The sequence below is a fragment of the Narcine bancroftii genome, chromosome 1 (assembly GCF_036971445.1).
Source record: "Narcine bancroftii isolate sNarBan1 chromosome 1, sNarBan1.hap1, whole genome shotgun sequence".
NCBI classification, from domain to species: Eukaryota; Metazoa; Chordata; class Chondrichthyes; order Torpediniformes; family Narcinidae; genus Narcine; species Narcine bancroftii.
Window position 1 is genome coordinate 114,042,146 of NC_091469.1, and position 21,373 is coordinate 114,063,518.

The 21,373-nt window shown below is 44.0% G+C and overlaps 1 protein-coding gene across 5 annotated transcripts in view; it reads right to left on the minus strand.

The window, feature by feature from the left end:
• ssbp2b (single stranded DNA binding protein 2b) overlaps positions 1-21,373 on the minus strand; it is a 427,857-nt gene that overhangs the window by 155,706 nt on the left and 250,778 nt on the right. The gene's annotated exons all lie outside the window — the stretch shown is intronic.

The window sequence follows — 21,373 nt, forward strand, 5'->3', positions numbered from 1 at the left end:
GCAGTGTCTAAAAAAATGCACCCTCTATTCCAGCTTTTTCTTTCCACTCACATACCACTTTAAGTATTCTCTATGCCATATGTGCTCTGTGATTAGTAAGGGATTGCTTAAAGTGGTATGTGGTTAGAAAGAAAAAGTTTGAAAACCACTGTTTTAATCATATCTAATTATCTCATTATGTGCACGATTTCATAACTCCAAAGGAAATGGGCCAATGACAATTTTTCTCAAGCAAAGTATTTCAGTAACAATTGGGTCTGGAGCAGCGATTCTCAACCTTCCCTTCCCACTCATATACCACCTTAAGCAATCCCTTACTAATCATAGAGCACCGATGGCATAGGGATTACTTAAAGTGGTATGTGAGTGGAAAGAAAAAAGGTTGGGAATCAGTACTCTATTCTTAAAGTCCCCACTACCCAAATCATCCTCTCTTCACTCTGCTATCATTGGGAAAAAGGTGCAGGAGCCTGAGACGAGCACTCAATGGCACAAGGACAGCTTCTTTCCCACTGCCATCAGATTCCTGAATAATCAATGAACCAAAGACACTGCCTTACTTTTCATACATTATTACTGTTATAGTCATGCTGTAAGATGCTTATAATATGAACGTTTACACTATGACGCTGCCACAAAACACCAAATGTCATGACTTGTTCATGACAATAAATTCTGATTCTGTATTTACTTTTATGCATGGAAGTTTGTAGGGAAGACAGATGAGCTGATAGCATTGATTAGCATACCTGTATGCGTTTATGATACTGTGACAATCACGGAAAGTATTTGAATGGAACTCAATGTTCGCATTTAAATTTGTACACCCAACACTGAGCAGCCAAGTTCATCTCCAACTCTGTTCAGAATCAGTATCATGGTGGAAAATATACTGACTGGTTTGGAAATACAAGTGATAAGATAGTAAATCCAGCCAGGTCCATCACTGGCTTTGTCCTCCCAACCATTCCAGACATGTGAGGCACTGCCTCAAGCAGGAAGCCGGCATCACAAAGGACCCCAATCACCCTGCTCACCACTTCTCACTGTTATCTTCAAGCAGAAGCTAAAAGAGCCTGAAAAAAATGTACCACCAATACCTTTAGGTTCAGGTGAAACACCAAAGTCTGCAGACACTGTGATTAGTGTCCCCCCCTTAACCTTTCCCCTTCCACCTTAAAGCCATGTCCTCTTGTATTTACCTCCTCTAATCTAAGTGGAAAGAGCATACTCGCATTTACTCTGTCTATACCTCCAATACCGGGCAACTCACCCATGGCTAAGGGTATTTTAAAGATTTCTACCAGGGCCCCTGCAATTTCCATACTAGTTTTCCTCAAGGTCTGAGGGGATATCATGTCAGGCCTGGGATTTATCTACCTTTATTCTTTCTTTGTACAATATGCCAGTTTCCTAAGTAAATACTGTTGCAAATAATCTGTTTAGGATCTCCTCCATCTCATGAGGCTCCACACAGAGATGACCATTCTGATCCTCTAGGGCAGGGGTGTCAAACTCAAATTCACAGAGGGCCAAAATTAAAAACTTGGACTAAGTCATGGGCCAAACTAAATATTTATTGAAAATTTTCAACCACATCTGCATGTTTTCTCTTCTTTCAACATATGTAATGTTAAACTTTTTCTTATTAAAATAAATGTTTAATAATAGTTTTGGTTAAACTCTTTCCAGAAGAAGCATTAACAAATGAGAAATAAAATATTCAATAAATAATATTTCTCTATAGCCTTTAAGCTCCTTTTAAATGTATTTTTTTTCCACAAGCCAACAAGTCAAAAAAATAACAACTTGCTTCAATGAAAATCCAACCTTTCAACTATGAACAGTCCAAAGTTAACCAAAGAAAATATGAATCCAAGCTTAGCTTGCTACACTGTGATTTACTCTGATGCACCTGGGTCTAAACCAGATACTTGGCATCTCTTCTTAGATGCAAGTTCATTAAACTCTGAGGTCAGAGTTTGCCTCCCACCTGTCTTGAAAGGTCCTGTTTTCTGTCTTTCGTTTGGCCATTTTTCGTAAGGGGTTTATTACATGTGAGTTGGGCGACAGGTCGCAGATGCTAATGAAAGTAAAGAGTGGAGGTGGGGGCGATTAGCGGGCTGACGGGCCGGCGCCAACGCATTTGCAAAGCAATCTGGGATTTGTAGTATTAGCTGTGCATGCGCTAATACTGGCGCGGTGGCAGCGGGCCAGTTCTAATACATATTTGATATGATCTTGCGGGCCAAATATAATTATATAACGGCCAAATTTGGCCCGCGGGCCTGAGTTTGTCATGTGTGCTCTAGGGGACCAATTTTGACCCTTATTATCTTTTTACTCTTAACATACTTTGTAGAAACCCTTCAGGTTTACCTGACAAAGCAATCTCATGTCTTCTTTTTGCCTTCCTAATTTCTTTAAGTATCCATAGGAGGTGAAGATGTATAACCAAGGCCTGAGCCTTTCAAGATATTTTTATTTAAATAATGGGTCTTCTGGGACAATTGGGTTTGTTGATCTTGGGTAGGAGGTAAAACTAGGGAGATGACCAGAAATGATGAGTTCAAAGAGTGCATGAGGAGGTGGTTGTAATGGAGGGTTAAAACCATGTGCTCAGACGCTTCCTTGCTTATGTGAAACTGACAACACTGGGGCCACACTCAGGTCACCTTACTTTCAGAATTGGTAGACGTAATTAAACTCAGCCATGGGGATTTATCTGAAGATACACTTTGAAATGGAATTCCACCGTGAGGCCCAGGGAAAGCAGTTGTCAAATACGACACTCTGAAATTGACGTATTGGTCACAACCTGTCTTGCTCAAGAAGTTTTAATGAGTCCTTGTATCTACGAGATAAACCAGGAAATCATAGCATCCTGGTTCCATAATAATCAATCTTCTAAATTGTAGAATAGTATGCTCAGCTTTGATTTTGACTGACGAATGTTAGAGGGAGTGGGTGCATGATTAATTGTTTTTGGGGTATAAAAGTCTGTGGTCCTGCTGCTGAAGTTTTAGACTCTCCAAGGGATGGGAACATCCCTTGTCAAGAAGGAAGAACAGCTAGAGTCCGAGCAACGTCCCAGTCGGGGGAGGTGAAGGAGCTGCTACCAGCGCCCCGGCAGCCTACTACAAGTGTGCCGTCATTGCCTCGCTTCGGCAGTTGGGACCAGTCCAGGCGTTGTTAAGTATGATTAGGCAGACTTGCATATTGTAGTTTGAAACCTGCTTTATATTTGTAATAAACATTTGTGTAGACTGAACTGCTCTCGGTGTGTGTCTCTATTTTCTTTCGGTAGCTCAAACACTGTGACCAATCTAAAACGAACAAAGTGAGAGGTACAAGTTTACCCAAGACAGTGGTTTGATCAGTTTTGCTGGGGTCGTGTTGAACAGGTAACTAAGAGGAGGTATTTGAGAGTTGTCGTCTGGCTTCAGCCAGATAGAAGTCAGTGCACTGGACCTCAGGTTTGATAGTTTGGTTGGAATTTGTGCAGAGACAGTGGAGGACATTCCAAGGGGGTGAGCATGGAATCAGTGAGAGAAGTGGTGAAGTCGAGAGGGCTGATGTCTTGATGGCAGTTGGAAATGCAAGGGTGCAGAGCAGGCAGAATGCCAGAATGAGGTGTCCAGGAAGATGAAGAAGCAGAAGGAGTTTATATTGGGGGCTGGAGAATCCTGGTTATAGATGTAGGCACAGACACAGAGCTGACAGAAGAAGAGTTTGGTGTGAGTCAAGTGGGGACCAAAGGCAAGGCTTCTACTGAGGACACAAAGTTCCATCTCTGAGAGAAAGAGGTAAGAAGGTATGGTAAAGAGCAAATTGGTGTCGAGAGAGAAGAATGGGGTGGCTCAGGCGGTAGAAGGTTGGAGGGATCCAAGGAAGGAAGGGAACAGATGGGGAAGTCAGAAGTGAAGAGAGAGGGTGGGAGGGGACAGGGTGAGAGTTCGCAATGGCGGCTCGGTCCTGTGGCCTGATGCCCGGAATATTGGATATATATCTTTACCTCCTGTGGATGTTGTGAGACCTGCTGAGTTCCTCCAACATTTTTGTGCTTTTATCTCTCGGTTCAAGAACAGTTTCATTCCAATGACTATCATAATCTTGAATCTCCCCTTGTTATGCAGAACACATTTTTATACACTGATCACTGTGAATATTTATTATCTATTGTATGCATTTATTGAATCTTTTAATTTAATTCAATTAATTTACAATTACCATTTTTTAACAAGTGCCTGTACCACTGCTGCAGGAATTTCATGCATATGTACATTGTACAGTGTGTATGGTAATAAACATATTATCATGTTATTTTTAAGGAGTAGTGGGTAGGAGGAGGGGTTCCACATGGGAATGCTGCACTGCAGATCAAGGAAATAATTTCAGAATTACTCAGCCACAATATTCTCGGAATATTGGCAAATTAAGCTATTAGGGTTGAACCTAGAAACAAGAAATGGACACTCATTTTGATGGGATTATGTTTTAGGCCTCCAGAGTCAACAGAATTTGGAAAAGGTACATGCACAAATTTTAGGATACTAACGCAATAAGATTGCAGTAATGGGTGATTTTAACTTGCTTTATGTCAACTGGAATTGCCAAAGTATAAGGGACCTAGATAGGGTGGAATTCATTAAATGCATCCAGGTTCTCTAAGTAATATGCAGCGAGCCATCTTTGGAGTGGGGGGGGGGGGGGGCAGTTACACTCAATCTTATTCAGGGAACAAGAATGGTCAAATGATGGAAGTATCTTTTGTGGAACTCTTCAAGACCAAAAGTTAACGTCTTAATTTGGGAGAGGGCTGTCTTCAATGGTACAAGTGAGGACTTGGCAAAAGTTAATTGGGAACAAGGGCTACAGGAAGAAATAATATCCAATAAATGGGAGATGTTTAAAAGTGAAATAGGAAGAGTTCAGAGTTAGGATGGCCCTGTAAGAAATTAGGGAAATTAAGGGTTTCATCAGGAAATGAATAGAATTCCAAAACCTTTTTTAAATATACTAGAAGAAGGCAGATAGTGAAAGAATAGGTCCCCTCAGAAAACAAAAGGGAAGTCTTTGTGTGATGTCAAGGGATGTGTGTGATGTCCTGAATGAATACTTCAATCAGTGTTCACCAGGGAAAATGAAAGAGAGGGTGAAGAGTTGTGGAAGGCATGTACTGATAGTCAGAAAAATGCAGGTATCAGGAAAGAGAGAATATTAGATTTTGACATGCATTCAAGTAGACAAATCACCATGGCAACAAAGGAAGAGATTCCTAGGGGCTCTGGCAGAAATGTTGGAATTACCTTTAGCCATAGGAAAGGTACAAGAAGACTGAAGCATATAGCTAATGATGCTCTCATATTCAGGAAGGGTGGTGTGATAAGCAGGTGAGGCTTATTTTAATAGTAGGGAAATAATCTCACAGACAGGACCACTTGGAATGGCAGTCTGATTGGGCTAATCAGTATAGTTTTGTGCATAGGAGGTCCTGCCACATAAATCTGAGCAAGTTTTTTTGGAGGTTACTGTTAAAATTAATAAAGTTAAGGAGGTACACGTGGTATACACGGACTTCAGCAAAGGTTTTGATATGGTAGGCCGGTTCAGAAAGTTAAAGCATATAGGATACAAGGTGTTTTGACAAAATTGACTTGTTGATAGGAGGCATAAATTAGTTGTGGAGAGTTATTTTTCAGACAATAAATCTATTAACCAGTGGTGTACTATGGGATCAGTGCTTTGTTGTTAGTCATATAAATAAACAGACAAGAAATAAATGAATAAATAAATACAGATAGACAAATAAATAGCTAGATAAATGTGGATAAATAAATAGACAAAGAAACAGTCATAAAGATAGACAGATGGTTTGAATATCAATGTCTTTAGTTTTTTAAGTAAGTTTGGTATGACACAAATATTGCAGAAGTTGTAGATAGCAAGGATGGCTGCCCAAGTGACATAAATCAGCTGAAGAATTGGGTAATGTAGTGAAAAATGGAATTTAATCCAGACTAATGTGTGGTAATGCATTTTGGATCATCTAATACTGCCTAGACATACAGTAAACAGGGGTGACCTTAAAGGCATTAATGTACAGAGCGACCTGGGGTACAAGTTCATAGGCCCATGAAAATGGCAATACAGGCAGATAGGGTAGTGAAGAAAAGATTTAGCCTGCTTACCTTCACAGGTAGCAAATATCAAAAGTTGGAACATATGTGGCAGCTGTATAAGACCAGAGTTAGACAATACTTGGAATATTGTATGCAGTTCTTGTCACCATACTTCAGAAAGAGCGCAAAATAGATTCACTGACATGTTGCTTAGATGGAGGATATTGGATGCATGGATATACTGGATGGTCTAGGATTGTTCTCCTGGGAAGATGAGGGTCATCTTAAAGAGGTTTATAAAATAATGAGGAGCATGGATAGAATAGATAGTCACAGCCTTGTTCCAATGGTAGTGGAATCTAAATCTTAAGGAATGATTTAAAATGAGAGAGGAAGTATTTCAAGGAGATCTGAGAGTCACAGTTGGCATAGCAGTTAGTGCAACATCTGTACAGTGCCAGCAATTGGGACCAGGATTCGAATCACGTGCTGTTTGTAAGGAGTTTGTACTTGAACATTCTCCCTGTAGCTGCATGGGTTTTCTCTTGGTGCTCCAGTTCAAAAGGTATGGGGTTGTAGGTTAATTGGGTGGCATGGACTCATGGGCCAAAAGGCTCTGTTACCATGCTGGATGTCTAAATTTAAATTTGGCACATAGAATACCACAGCACAGGCCCTTCAGTCCTCGATGTTGTGCTGATGCATATTTTCTTTAAAAAAGTACTAAACCTTCCCTACCTGTGGTGCGCTGTTAGACAGAACCAGACACACACAAGGTAAAGACTGTACCACAGGCTTTAATTAACAAAGACTTCCACAGAGCCAGGCTTATATCTCGGAGTGTGACTGACGCCTGACCAGGTGGAGCTTGATCCATTCAGGTCGACTGACTGACAGCCAGCCAGGTGTTGTCCTGTCTCCCTTATATTCCTGCAGGTACAGAGGTTGCCCCCTGCAGCAGGCCGGCAGTAAACTCCTGCAGGTACAGAGGTTACCCCCTGCAGTCTTTCTTTGGCTTGGCTTCGCGGACGAAGATTTATGGAGGGGGTAAAAAGTCCACGTCAGCTGCAGGCTCGTTTGTGGCTGACAAGTCCGATGCGGGACAGGCAGACACGGTTGCAGCGGAAAATTGGTTGGTTGGGTGTTGGGTTTTTCCTCCTTTGCCTTTTGTCAGTGAGGTGGGCTCTGCGGTCTTCTTCAAAGGAGGTTGCTGCCCGCCAAACTGTGAGGCGCCAAGATGCACGGTTTGAGGCGATATCAGCCCACTGGCGGTGGTCAATGTGGCAGGCATCAAGAGATTTCTTTAGGCAGTCCTTGTACCTTTTCTTTGGTGCACCTCTGTCACGGTGGCCAGTGGAGAGCTCGCCATATAACACGATCTTGGGAAGGCGATGGTCCTCCATTCTGGAGACGTGACCCATCCAGCGCAGCTGGATCTTCAGCAGCGTGGACTCGATGCTGTCGACCTCTGCCATCTCGAGTACTTCGACGTTAGGGGTGTAAGCGCTCCAATGGATGTTGAGGATGGAGCGGAGACAACGCTGGTGGAAGCGTTCTCGGAGCCGTAGGTGGTGCCGGTAGAGGACCCATGATTCGGAGCCGAACAGGAGTGTGGGTATGACAACGGCTGTGTATACGCTTATCTTTGTGAGGTTTTTCAGTTGGTTGTTTTTCCAGACTCTTTTGTGTAGTCTTCCAAAGGCGCTATTTGCCTTGGCGAGTCTGTTGTCTATCTCATTGTCGATCCTTGCATCTGATGAAATGGTGCAGCCGAGATAGGTAAACTGGTTGACCGTTTTGAGTTTTGTGTGCCCGATGGAGATGTGGGGGGGCTCTTTTCAATCTTCTTCAGCATGATGCTGAACCAAGCCATGAAAGACCCCAACAATGAAGACGCTGTTTACATCCGGTACCGCACGGATGGCAGTCTCTTCAATCTGAGGCGCCTGCAAGCTCACACCAAGACACAAGAGAAACTTGTCCGTGAACTACTCTTTGCAGATGATGCCGCTTTAGTTGCCCATTCAGAGCCAGCTCTTCAGCGCTTGACGTCCTGCCTTGTGGAAACTGCCAAAATGTTTGGCCTGGAAGTCAGCCTGAAGAAAACTGAGGTCCTCCATCAGCCAGCTCCCCACCATGACTACCCCCTGCAGTAAGCTGGTGGTGTATCACCACATTCACCCACTTCTTTAAAATTGTCCCGGGGGGTGGGGGGGGCAGTAACAAAGAATCGTACCCACTATACAAAATACAATATTTACAGATTGAGATGATCCGGTGGCCTCTGGAGTTTCTGTGACTGTCGTAGGACTGGTCCCTGGTCACTACTTGGGGTGGGGGGGGAGCTGGTGGCAGGGGTCTGAGTGACTGGTGTGGTGCCACGTGGAGGGGTGGCTAAGGGGGCCGGGGTCAAGGTATGAGAGTCGTATTGGATGGGTGGGGGGGCAGGTTTGTCCCCCATGGCTGATGTGGGCCCCTGGTGGTCAAGGAGGTCCTGGGCACCCCATAGCTGCCTGGGGTCTGGGATGTATGCCCGGTCGGTGTCGTCCTGGGCTGAAGGATGCTGTGGAATGGTGGGTGCTCCTGCTAGTGCCAGGTCCCTGGTTGAGATAGTGTCCTCCCTGCCACTGCCAAACCTAATGTAGGCATAGTTGTGGTTTGTGTGTAGGAGGAAAACTTGCTTGACCAGGGGTTCAGCCTTATGTGCATGTACGTGCTTACACAGGAGCACCGGTCCCAGGGACACGAGCCATGCTGGGAGGGACATTCCAGTCACTGACCTCCTGGGGAATGAAAACAGGCATTCCTGAGGGGTCCCGTTGGTAGCCGTACACAGAAGTGACCTAATGGCATGGAGCCTTCCAGACCACCCCGTTTTTGCATTCCACTTGCCCATTGCCTCTCAGGTTATAACTAGTCGTGCGACTAGTCGCGATGCCCCTCGCCATCAGGTACTGGTGCAGCTCATCACCCATAAAGCTAGACCCCCAGTCGCTGTGGATGAAAGCTGGGTAGCCAAACATGGTGAAGATCTGCTCCAGGGCCCTGATGATGGTGGCCGTGGAGGAGTCCGGGCAAAGGATAGCGAAAGGGAAGCGGGAGTACTCGTCCATTACTGTAAGTAGACGTTTCGGTTCGTGGAAGGCAGGGGCCCTTTAAAATCTATGCCGGGGTGCTCGAAGGGCCAAGTGGCCTTTACGACATGGGCCTGGGGTGGGTGGAAGTTTACACTCTGCGCAGACCCGGCAGACCTCGGTCATGTTCCTGACGTCTCTGAAGGTGTACGGCAGATTCTAGGACTTAATGAAATGATACAACCTGGTGATGCCTGGATGGCAGAGGGACTCATGCAATGTCTGCAGCTTGTCATCGTGTATAGACACACAGGTCCAAGAGAGGACATTGGGGGAGTCATTAAACTTTCCCGGGCGGTACTGGATGTTGTAGCTGCAGGTTGCCAGTTCGACTCTCCAGTGCATGATCTTGTCGTTCTTGATCTTGCTCTTGTGGGCAGTGTTAAACATGAACGCTACAGCCTGCTGGTCGGTGAGGAGGGTGAATATCCTGCTGGCCAGGTAATGGTGCCAGTGGCGGACCGCTTCCACAATCGCCTGGGCCTCCTTTTCAATAGGAGGCATCGCTCTCCACCTGGAAAGGGGAGTCCTCATCCACGGCCTGCATCGTGGCATCTGCAATGTCCTGCCTGATGCGTATGAAAGCTGCCTGCGCCTTGGATGGGAGGGGAAAAGTTGTAGCTTGGGCCAGTGGATGGACCTTGTCCGAAAAGCATGGAACCCACTGCGAGTAATAGGAAAATAAGCTGAGGCACCTGCGGAGATCCTTTAGTGTGGGGGGAAGAGGTAGCTCCATTAATAGGCGCATCCGCTCTAGATCAGGGCTGATGACCCGATGGGCCACGACATACCCCAGAATGGGGAGGCAGGTGGTGCTGAACACACACCTCCTTGTAAGTGAGGTTCAGCTCCCTGGCTGCCTGGAGGAATTTCTCCAGGTTGGCATCGTAGTCCTGCTGGTCACGGCCGCAGATAGTGACATTATCCAGATACAGGAACGTTGCCTTCAGCTTGTACCGGTCTACCATACGATCCATCTTCCACTGGAAGACGGAGACCCCGTTTGTGACCCCAAATGGAACTCAGCAGAACTGGTACAGGCACCTGTCCGCCTCGAAGGCAGTGTAGGGCTTGTCCCACGGGTGGATGGGGATTTGGAGATAAGCCAATTTCAGGTCAATCATGGAGAAAACCCTGTAGCAGGCTATCTCATTGACCATGTTGGCTATCCTTGGCAGGGGGTAGGCATTCAGTTAGGTGTACCGGTTTATGGTCTGGCTGTAATCCACGACCATCCTCGGCTTACTTCCCCCTTTGACCACCAGGACTTGGGCTCTCCAAGGGCTGTTACTGGGCTCTATGAAGCGTTCTGCCAGAAGCCACCACATCTCCTCCTTAATAGCGTCTATCTCTGGTGGCGATCGGCTTGCAGCCTGGTGTAAGGTGTGCAAAGAGCGCTGGGTTGGGGGGGGTGTGAAGCATAGTGTGGAGAGGCCACAGATTGGCCAGGGCTGGTAGGTCAGCGCGCTGTGTAGCCTGATTGGAGGTTGGGGTCCCCCTAAAGGCAAGAGTGACGCTCTGCAGATGGCAATGGAAATTCAGGCCCAGGAGGACTGGGGAGTAGAATTTGGGCATGACCAGGAGCCTGAACCCTGTGTATGTCTCCCCTCCCAGAGATATACTGGCCGAGTAGTGCACGAGGATACCAACAGTCTTGTCCTTGGCAGCGAGAAGGTGGTGGGGTGGACTTTTAGTTTCAGAGAGTGGGCCACACTCGGGTGAATGAAACTCTCAGTGCTGCCACTGTCGAACAGGCACTTTGTTACCTGCCCATTGACTTGCATGCCCATGATAGAGTGTCCGAGGTCGTGGGGGATGTTCCTAGTCAGAATGGTAGTAAGCCAGGACCATCTCAGGGTCAGAGTCATTGCTCTTCGGTTGTGTGCGGTGATTTATGGCATCTGAAGGCATGGGGAGCGTCGGTAGGGTAGCCTGGTCCTCGCCCATGTTGACCACGTCATCATCAGTCGTGGGGTGTGGCATACGGCAATTGATGGCATCCAGAGGCGTTGGGAGCATAGGTGGGGCGGCCTGGTCATTGCCCGTGTTGACCATGTCATCCCCATCATCGTCAGAGGGCCTCCATATCGGCCTCTGCCTGGCCCAAGATGGCGGCACCACATGGTGGCCCGCGGCGTTGTTGGACTCCTTCCCCAGCCGCATCCGTCGAGCCTGGGGAAGTGATGTCATCGCGGCCGGCGGAGGTGACTCTCAAGAGTGTCCATTGCTTCTTTGTACTTGGAGAAGTCTTTAGTTCCCTGGAAAGCGTGGAGACCCAGCTTTGATCGGAGTAGAACGAGCTTCTTCCGATCTGAGTCCAGGATGCCATCTGTATGCACCTTGATGATTGTTTCAACCGCATGCTTCCAGATCTTGAAGCGTGTCTGAACTTCCGGTTGGCATGGGTCAACTTCGAGGCTCCCTGCGCTTAGGAATTTTTCCATAGCAGCTGTGGGAAAAAGTCTTTGTTGATTAAATTGTGGTGCGCTGTTAGACAAAACCAGACACATACAAGGTAAAGACTGTACAACAGGCTTTAATCAACAAAGACTTCCATAGAGCCAGGCTGGCTGTTGCTGCAGTAACTCTGAGTGAGACTTCGGAGGCTGGCGCAGGCTTATATCCTGGAGGGTGATTGACACCTGACCAGGTAGGGCTTGATCCATTCAGGCAGACTGATTGACAGCCGCCCAGGTGTTGTCCTGTCCCCTTACACTCCTGCAGGTACAGAGGTTTCCCCCTGCAGCAGGCCGGCAGTACACTCCTGCAGGTACAGAGGTTGCCCCCTGCAGTAGGCTGGTGGTGTAAGACCACTCTACTCCGTAACCCTCAATTTTTCTTTCATCCATATGCCTGTCTAAGAATCTATTAAATGCCCGTAATGTTCTAGCCTCACCACCCCAGGTAAGACATTCCAGGCATCCACAACTCTCTTCATTTAAAAAAAAAACTTACCCCTGATGTCTCCCCTAAACTTCCCTCCCTTCACTTTGTACTCATTTCCTTTGGTGTTTGCTATTCCTGCCCTGGGAAACAGGTGCTAGCTGTCCACAACTTTTTTTTTTAATTAACAGATTTGGGAAAAATTAAGGGTTTAATGGCTTTAGATTGCAGAAAAAGTGGGAAGAGGCAATGAGAACAAAAGGGTAAAAGGGTGGTCACCAGGACAGTATTGATAAGCATGAGTAAACTTGAGAGAATCAAATGTACTTTAGATGTTTGAAAAGGGAAAGATCAGCTAATGTATGTGGGTCCCTCACAGACTGAAACAGCAGACATTATTTTAGTCAATAAGGAAATAGTAAAGGAATTAAACAATCATTTTGTGTTTGTCTTCATTGAAGAAGACAGAAAAAAATCTTCCTGGAAACCAACAGTTAAAAAGAGAAGAAGAGCTGAAAAAAATTAGCTGAGGTCAAAAATGTACTGGAGGAATTTTGGAACTAAACTCCAATAAATTCTCAGTCACCATGACCTGCATTTCAATGTTTTAAATAATACTACTTTGGAAACAGTGGATGTATTTTTTGTTCCCTCACAAAATTCCAGACATTCTACAACTGCTCTCCCAGATTGGAAGAGGGCATTATTTATTTTTAAAACAATGATGGGCAGTGAAAGGAAACTGAGCTAAAGACCAGATTAGTTGCAGATAAATCATAGGAAAATCGTAGGTCAAGATAACATGGCACTTAGAAATGGACAAAGTTAACATGGAAAGGGAAATCATGTTTGACACATTCATAGGGAATTGGTTTTAACCAGCAGAATTAATTAATGGTAATTTTGTGGATGTTTTTTTTCTTGAATTAATTTTTCAGGATCTAGAATCGCTGGCATGGCCAGCAATTTTTTATTTTTTATCTTTTCCTAATTGCCCTGGAGAAGGTGCTAATGAATAGCCTTCTTGAATCCTTTCAAAGAATGATATTCCACAGTGCTGCTGGGTAAGGAGTTTTAGAAATTAAACCCAATGACAAAAATGACCAAGATATTTCTAATCCAGGATGGCATGCGATTCAGAAGCATTGTATATTTTCCCAATTTTCTCAAATCTCTGCAGGTCATCTAGCAGGGTGTAAGGATGGCATCTAGCGGGGTGTAAGGATGGCATCTAGCGGGGAGTAAGGATGGCATCTAGCGGGGTGTAAGGATGGCATCTAGCGGGGAGTAAGGATGGCATCTAGCGGGGAGTAAGGATGGCATCTAACGGGGGGTAAGGATGGCATCTAACGGGGGTAAGATGGTGATGTTGCTTTGTGTCTGCTGTTGTTACCTTTCCTAATGATAGAGGTAGATGGTGTTGTTGTTCTGAAGGAGATAGCTGCCTTTATACACAGATTACAAGCAGCAAGCCATTAGGAAGGCAAGTTAATTGTTGGTCTTTAATTCTGGAGGTTTGAGTATGAATGTAAATGTTTTACTATAATTACACAAGACCCTGCTGAGACTGCATCTGTCAATATTGTGGCACAAATCTGATCTCCTAACCTATTGATAGATATATTTGCAATGGAGTCAAAATCTGAAAATTTCTCTTGATTGATTCAAAGTACCTTGGGAGGAGAAATTAGCAGTCTGAACCTCTGTTCTGTTTTATAAAAATATAAGAAAATAAGACCATAAGACATAGGAATGGAAATAGGTTATTCAGCCCTTTGAGTCTGCCCTGCCATTTAATTATTTTTCCACTCAGCCCCACTGCCCAGCCTTTTCCCCATAGCCTTTGATGCCCCAAAGAAAGATATAAAATTTATACAAGACTTTACTTGTTAAATATAGGGAAGACTTTGCTAAGGTGTCTGAAACCAGTGGTTGTAATCTCAAAATAAGGTGTTGACCATTCCAGATGGAAAGTTCATCAATGATTCGTAGATAGATTGTTGAATTCCAAGTAGGCACAAGGAGCTAAATGGCCTATTCTGGGTGCCATTTCTTATGAATGAATGTTGATGGTGCCAGCTGGATAAACGAGATAAAGGCTAATCAATGACAGAAGAAATGTTGAGGGTGTTTGTAAATAGGTGGCAAGATGGTAAATGAGCAAAAAGACAAATAAAACCTAGAAGTTGGAAATGTAGTCAAGATGGACTGATCACTTGAAATTGCTGAATTTATGTTGCGTCCAAAAGGCATAAATTTCAAAGTCAAAAGGTGAAGTGTTGTTTCATGAGGTCACAATGAGCTTCCACTGGAAAAGTGCAGGAGTTAAAATATAGAGAGGTCAAAATGAGAGTGGGTGGAAAGCAGAGGTGAATTCATTTCCTTACTCTTAACTGTTCTCAAATGATGGATTGTTGAGCCACTTCTGAGGTGTAGAAGTTTAATCTTTGGGAATTGCTGTTGGAATAGTGGTGAGTAGCTTCAGTACATTTTTTTAATGGTAATATACAGAAGTAATGGTGGAGGGAGTGTGGGCTTAGCAAGCAATTTTGACCAGAGAGGTATTGAATTTCATGTTATTACAGTTGAGAAAATGTCTTATTGTTCTCTTGATTTGTGCCTTGTAAGGTTCTGATGCACACTCCTTATTCAATCAGTCCAATTTAATCAAGTTTCTAATCAATAGGAAATCCAAGCTCCAAAATTTTTATCGTGGTGACATTCTATGGTTATTCTATTGAACATGTGGTGATTAAACCCTTGTGACAGAATTTTAAATTTTACTTATTTAGACATGCAGCATGGTAACAAGCCATTTCAGCCGACAAGTCCGCGCTGCCCAATTTATACTCAATTAATCTACACCCTGGTATATTTCAAATGGTGGGAGGAAACCAGAGCCTATGGGGAAAACCAATGCAGACACGAGGAGAACATACAAACTCCTTACAGTGTGGAATTCGAACCCTGTTCCCGATCGCTGGCATTGAAAAGGCATTGCGATGACCGCTACGCCAACTGTACCGCCCCACAGTTGCTCTCTCATGCTGATGCAGCATAGATGTTGCAAGCCATCATTCTCATTGTACATTATGATTGCCAGGCACATTTGTGACATAAATGTGAAGTGATTTATCGCCTGAATGAATATACAAGTTAAAAAGGTCTGATTTACGAATAACTCATACTTAGGAAAGCTGGCAGAAGAATGCCGTCAACTTTGGTTGAAGCGTGCTGAGTCAGCACCACAAGAGAGTATGCTGTTCGATACTCTCATGAGATGTTGCCAGTGGCCAGCTTCGAGAAAGCATAGCGTGCCTCATATTGCAGGCGCGGGAACAGAATTGAAATTGAAAAGTATGGATTCGAACATCGCACCTGTACAGTGCGGTATAATCTTATTTTGTCTGGTTTACAAGTGACTCATGAACCAATAGTTTACTGCCTCCTTGGATTAAAAGCAGCTAGAAATGAACAGATGCTTCTTTGCAGCTGATTTCACCTCCAAGTTTCACGTGGCAAAAATCCTCATACAGCTATACTGTATATTGTCACATTTGTGGCCCGAAATGTGAAGTTAATAAAACATCAAACACAAGTTTTATCAGGTAAACTTCTCAGTGTCTTTATTTTCTTCAGTTTCCTTTGTTCTCCTGCTTGTGCTATTATCTCTCTCTCATACCACGTGGCTTCCGGTACATCTCCTACATATTCATTATCATGACATCCCTCCTTTAATCAGAAATAAACCACCTTCACTTACCAATATCCCTCGGAAACATACAAACATCGTAACTAATGGTAATACCATAACTCAACTACATAAAATTTACTTCCTACAGCACTCATACATGCACTTTATGATATAAGATTAAATACTGTCCCAAAATTCTTATTAAAACTATGGCACAAAGTCTTCGTATTGTTTGGGCGCTTTCCGGTTTTGTTTCGGCCTGCCTGCGATATTGTCGTCGCTTCTCGGTTGTTCACTCTCGGCGTCAGAAATACTGCTCGCCACGGCTTCGGGTGTTTCTGGCGCTCTAGTCACTTCATCAGGAGTGCTGGTATCTGCCTCTGGAACATCATCAGGTCTCTCAGTTTCAGCATCTCGTATTGGCCTTTCAACCTCTTCGCTTGATGTATCTCTGGACTGGTACCTTTTTACACTTGATACATTTCTCTTATACAGGACTCCAGTCGGAGACTTGACTGTCACCATACTGCCACTTCTGGATACGACAGTATAGGGTTGATGGTAATAAGGTGTGTCTATCTTACCACCAGTTTCATGCCTCACTAGAACACTATTTCCTGGCATGATGTCTGAGTACTTGGCTCCACGTTTCGAAACTGTGTACAGCTTTGCTGCACCTTTCTTTTCAGCATCGTGGTCCCTCATCTCCTGGTCGTCTCGGATTTCCTTTATTTCTGGCATTTTTGTGCGGATTTTTCTCCCAAAGAATGCTTCTGCAGGACTTTTCCCAGTGGTTACATGAGGCGTTGCTCGATAGACAGCCACATAAGATAGCAATGCTTCTCGCCAATTTTGTCCTTCTGCGTGTGCAATCCTCAATCGTTTTTCAATGGACTGATTTTGTCTCTCTACTTCTCCTTTGGCTTGCGGCCATTTCGGAGTTACTTTATGATGGTGGATACCTGTGGTCCTCATGTATTCCGCAAATGTCTCTGAAATGAATTGTGAACCATTGTCAGAGTATAATGTAACAGGTAATCCATATCTTGCGAATATCTCTGCTAATGCTTGTATTGTTTTTTCAGTGGTTGTGGACTTCAACACCACGTACTCATAGTATCTGCTGTAGTAATCTATCACTACCATAATTGATTCACCCGTCGGTAAAGGTCCAAGAAAATCAACAGCTACGTCGATCCATGGTCCTGTCAGGAGTTGCGTACTCCGGATCGGTTCTGGCGGATTACTCCTACTTTTGATTTGACATCCGTGACAAGTTTTAACAAATTTCTCTGCGTCTTTATCACAACCTGGCCACCATACCTTGGTCCTGAGGTTTTCCTTGGTACCAACAATACCTAGGTGTCCTTCATGCGCTAAGGATACGATCTTCGGTCTCAATCTTTGCGGTATCACCAATCTGCAACCTCTTAATACACACTGTCCGATACAACAAAGTTCGTCTCTAATGCGAATGTAAGCCTTGTGAGTACACTTGTTCCATTGTCCACTCTGTATGCATTCTCTTACTTCCATGAGTTCTGGATCACGTTCGGATTCTCTCTCGACTTCCTTCGTAGTCACAGCTTTCGGTGTCGACTGAATAGCTACGAAGCGTACAAAGCTCTCTGTTTCTGTTCCCAATTCTGACTTGGATTGTGGACCACCATCCTTCACCAATCTGGACAGCGGATCAGCAATGTTTGCTTTCCCTGCAATGTGGATTACTTTATATTTGTAGGGTTGTAGTCTGAGTACCCATCTCTCTATTTTGGCACATGGTTTGGATCTAGGTGCATAGATCACCTCTAATGGCTTATGATCTGTGATGAGTTCAAATTCAATGCCATATAAATATGCACGGAACCTCTCACAGGCCCATACAAGTCCAAGTGCTTCTTTCTCTGTCTGAGAGTATCTTCTTTCCACATCTGATAACGATCTGCTGGCATAGGCAATGATTCTTGGTCCTCCATCATGCATCTGGACCAATACGGCTCCTAAACCAACCGGGCTGGCATCCGCTATGACTTTGGTTGATTCCGCCGGATCGTAATATCCAAGAGTTTTTGCATCTGTCAGGCTTTGCTTCAGCGCTGTGAACGCTTTCTTCTGCTCAGATCCAAAATGAAATGGTACACCTTTCCTGGTTAGTTTCCTTACTGGTTCTGCCACTGTAGCGAAATTAGGAATGAACTTTGCACAAAAATTAACCAATCCCAGGAAACTCCTCACCTCTGTTGCATTCTGAGGTGCACGTGCCTCTGCAATAGCTTTCACCTTGGCCTCTGCAGGGTTTAGTCCTTCCCGTGTAAGTCTGTGTCGCATGAAGTCCATTTCTGACACACCAAACTGGCACTTGTTTCCATTCACGGTAAGGCCTGCCTCCTGTAGTCTAGATAGTACACGCCTCAACCGTTTGTCATGCTCTTCCTTCGTTGGTGCATGGACTATGATGTCGTCAGAAATGTTGGCAACTCCAGGAATGCATTGAATCACTCGATGGATTTCATACTGGTAGATCTCCGAAGCTGCATTAATTCCAAATGATAGTCTCTTGTAACGATACAATCCACAGTGAGTCACAAATGTTGTTACATCTCGGGAACCTGGATCCAGCTCTAATTGATGATAGCCCCATTTCAGATCAATTTTTGAGAATACCTTGCTGGTAGTTAGTTCTTGAAGTATTTCCTCCACTGTTGGTATAGGGTGTCGTTCTCTAATTATAGCTTCATTGGCCATTCTCATGTCAACACATAGTCTTATGTCACCCTTTGGTTTGGGCACAATCACTACGGGACTGACCCATTGGGTCGAATGTTCCACTGGTTCAATAATGTCTTGTTCGATCAATTCTTTAATTTTGGCTTCGACTTTCCCATAAAGTCCAAACAGAGTTCGGAGCATTGGTTGTGCCTTGGGTTTGACCGTTTCATCTACTGCTAGCTTCAATTGTCGACCTTTCAGTTTTCCTACTCCTTGGAAGACTGCGGGGAATTCTTGCTTCATATCCTCGTATGACTGAATTGAATTGACACAAGCTCCAATATGAAGTATTGCCAGGTCTTGCGCTGTGCTTCTACTCAGCAATGGTTCTCCCCTCTCTTCTATGACCATAAACTCTGCTTCGGTGTACTTATCTCCAGCTTCAACAGTTGCAGTAAAACATCCAATGGTCTGCAATGGCTTGGTTGCTGTGTATGGATACAGTTTCTTGGAACACTTCTTTGAGATACAGATTATCTTTTTCCTTTTCAAGTTCTCCCATAAATGTCGATCAATCACATTACTGTCACTGCCTGAGTCTACAATGACCTGCACTGTCACTCCACCAATGATCACTGGGACCTTCTCATGATGTATATCATTCAACGTAAATTGGTAACAACTCTGTCCCTCCTGGGTATCATCATCGTCACCGTCTATCTGGCAAATGGTATCTTTCTTTCCAGGATACTTTCCTTTCCCCCAGGCTTTGCCTTTGGAAGTTGTACTCTTCCTCTTCTGGTCTGCATTGGACTTGCTTTTGCACTTCTTTGCAAAGTGGTCCTTACCTCCACACTTTCTGCAAACTTTGCCTTTGGCCAGGCAATATGGGTCTTTTCCAAAGTGACCTCGGTTTCCACATCGATAACACTCCACGTCCTGTGTCGACGTATATCTTGGCTGGTTATGGCGATGTGAGAGCCTCTTAATTTGCTGGCTTGACTTGTCTTTCAGGGTCATGGTATGAAATTGCCCTTCAACAGCCTCTAATGCAGCAGCAATGGTTAAAGCATCGGTGAGTTCCAGCTCACTCCCTCTTTCCAGTAGACATCTTCTAAGTTTATCTGATCTGCAGTGCTGTACGACTTGATCCAATAATTGGTTGTCCAAATCAGCTGGCATGTAATTGCATCCAACAGCTAGCTGGCGTAGTCTCGTCACGTACTGAGCAATTGTCTGGCCATCTTCTTGTCTCGTTCTCCGAAACAAATGGCGTTGAAATGTAGCATTCGGTGTCACTACATAGTGTGCATTTAATGCATCTACCACTTTCCGGTACTCATCCTTTCTTCCAGTATTCAAAAGTGTCTTAAATGTTTCCCGAACTGCGGGACCAGCAGTGAAAAGAAGTAACGCCCTTCTCTGCGCTTTTTGTTCAACTGTACCGGTATCTAGAAATAGGCCACGACTGTCAGCGTAGGATTCAAATTCTTCCAGCCATGCCTTCCACTTCACACTTACAGTGCTTGCATCACCAGTCGGGTCAAAATGAGCAATTCCACTATGTGTTAGAAAATCACCGTCTGCCCCAGCCATGAGGAAATATTCCAGCCCCAAAAGTACTGAGTCAAAGAGAAAATTCTTATCACCTTGAAGTTCTCTGTAATCCTCTGTAATCTTGTTTAGTCTTTAATTTTCTTCAAGCTTCTTTCATCCTCGTCGCCAATGTCACATTTGTGGCCCGAAATGTGAAGTTAATAAAACATCAAACACAAGTTTTATCAGGTAAACTTCTCAGTGTCTTTATTTTCTTCAGTTTCCTTTGTTCTCCTGCTTGTGCTCTTATCTCTCTCTCATACCACGTGACTTCCGGTACATCTCATACATATTCATTATCATGACATCTATGTCCTGCACCAAATCTATCAGGGAAAAGCCATGAATCTACTGTACTGTACACACTAATAACAGAGTAACCATGCATCCAAAGTGTAAATCAGATGCAAGAGTTGATGATACATCAAGGAAAAGGAAAATGATCACAATTGAAGATAAAGTAGAAATATTGAAGTGATCAGTCATTGAAAAAGCGTTAGGCTACAGTCAGTCAATGATTGGAACAATTTTAAGGAATAAAGTGAGAAATATTGGAGCATGTAGATGGAAAGAGTCCAAACAACCTAATATCAATAAACTGAAACAAAAGGCCAGAGTCACAATGGTATACCAAAGCCACAGGAGTAAACTCGGAACAGAAAAATTCTATTTCGTGAATAATTCACAACATGTTGTGGAATTCCCCATGTGCTTGACCCAGAGGATTTGAGCATAACATGAATAATGAAACAAAAGGGGGAAGAAATGTGATGTTATATGGAAAAATTGACTATCAAATTATGATTCCAGATTAAATGAGTCCAATTTAATCCAGTACAGATTACACACAGATCTGCTCCCACCTCATTATCACAACTGCAGCAGCATCTATGCATGGAGTGTAATTTTGAGAATGATACTTGTTATTATTGACTGAAACATCATTCAATACCCATTCGAAACCACCATTCATCAAAATCCTTATCTATTGCCCTTTTAAAATGGAATAAAACCTATATACATGTTAAATGTTTATAATTGTGCGAACTCTCTCTAGATAGGACGTTGTTCACTTTATTCACATGAAACAAATTACAAAATATCTATGTTTCTCAAATTATCCTTTTACGTTGATTTTAGAAGTCCCTACACATACCAACTACATCACATTTGATGCCCAGTGCAACAGTCTGCTGAGAATTCAACCAAGTTGATAAAAGTGGACATTAAGAATC